Below are 1,580 nucleotides of genomic sequence, written 5' to 3'. Positions count from 1 at the left end.
TTTCATTGTATACCCTTGTTAATTCCCACTCTTTTTTTGTACTTATGTCAAGTGTATGTATCTTTTTTAGCCCTTACGAAGCCCTGCAACGTGGGACGAAACGTTGGCTTAAATAAAAATAGTACACCAATTTACTATTTCAGTTTTAGTTGATTGGACCCTGACAGAATTCCATTTATTGATACTCACGGTCAGTCAGCAATCTTCCATTATTTAAAACAATATTGTAAGCTCAAACGTGTCGATGTATCACAAACTCAAACGCCCTTTCGTTTGTACCCAAAAATCGACAATAGTGCACTCCACAAATATAGGCCAATTTGTACCAGCCAATACAAATAACCCATTTGCTCGCTTGAAAATGGTTTGGCAAACGTGAAACAGCACCTTAAGATTTGTCTTCGTCTAGGTGGACAATTTTTAGTAATATTAGGGTTTTATTCCTCTCCTATATTACTCTAGAAAAAAAATTCGAATATGCTATTTTATTTTTATAATAAATTATTTCGGAGTTTTGTTGTTTCTCCTGTGCTGAATATCATTGTTGATGAAATAATTATGTTGTATTGAAAAAAGAATTATCCTTTGGCACAATTATTATCCACTCATTCATACTATTCTCCTCAAAGGTTCAAAAGGAAATGGTCTGAAGACCTTATGCAGTTTCAGTAATTATACCAAACTTAACAGCGTATCATTATCCTTAATTTCCTACAACATGAAAAGCACTAGAATAATTACAAACTCACAATCAATTAAATATTTTTTAATTTTCTGAATGAGATTATTTAATTACCCAGTTTTAATGTCCTCGCAGTAAAGTTGATTTTTACTACAGAAATAGCCAACAGGGCAGCACCACCTTGAAGTACAATTTGGTCCGATTGGAAGAGGGGTTGTGATTAATGGCTCCTCTGAAAATAAATGTAATATTTTCATTATATTGCTATATAAATTAAATTAATTGACTTTACCTTAAAAAAAAATTATTATCAACTTGATTCTTTTCCGCACCAGCCAATCCAAATAACTTATCCACATACCTGAGCCTACGCGAATATGCTAGAAGTGGCCTCTACATGTTGGCCAAGCTGTGGTGAACTAAGACATGCGCGAGCATGTGGATGGGTTGCTTGGCTTGGCTGGTACGAGTTGGCCTAAGATCATTGCCGGTCCGTCGGATTTTTGGACACAGATTAAAGGGGATTCGTGAGAGCGCTCTTGTAGCATCTCCACCATTGCTCTTGTTAAATTGCAACTGAGAGCTGTTAGGAGGTTAAAGGGATTTGTTGTTACTTTTATAATAAGTTTTATATTTAATATTATTTAGAGAGAGAGAGAGAGATAAATACTTTATTCATCTATGCTGCCTAAATACATCAGGTTGCTATTTCACACAGCATACTTATTAATCCGTGATCGGACATATATAAATTACACAGACATGGTATAATTAGATATAAAGAAAACAATTTTTTTTTCCCTACAGTTTCCTTTTACAATCAATTTCGGTCTATACACCAAATACAATTGTTTCAATTCATTCCTTTTTTCATTCCCATTTCTGTTCCTCCAATTTC

The 1,580-nt window shown here is 34.1% G+C and overlaps 1 long non-coding RNA gene across 1 annotated transcript; it reads right to left on the bottom strand.

Moving 5' to 3' along the window:
* Positions 1 to 467: 467 nt before the first annotated feature.
* LOC136795243 (uncharacterized) lies at positions 468 to 909 on the bottom strand. The gene is made up of 2 exons (XR_010842821.1): positions 797 to 909; positions 468 to 711 (listed from the first exon to the last, which is right to left on the bottom strand). It is a non-coding gene; the product is annotated as an uncharacterized lncRNA (long non-coding RNA).
* Positions 910 to 1,580: the final 671 nt, after the last annotated feature.

The sequence above is a fragment of the Halyomorpha halys genome, unplaced genomic scaffold (genome assembly GCF_000696795.3).
Source record: "Halyomorpha halys isolate HHAL.00 unplaced genomic scaffold, Hhal_1.1 Scaffold1574.1, whole genome shotgun sequence".
NCBI lineage: Eukaryota > Metazoa > Arthropoda > Insecta > Hemiptera > Pentatomidae > Halyomorpha > Halyomorpha halys.
This window is presented reverse-complemented; position numbering and strand designations above follow the sequence as displayed.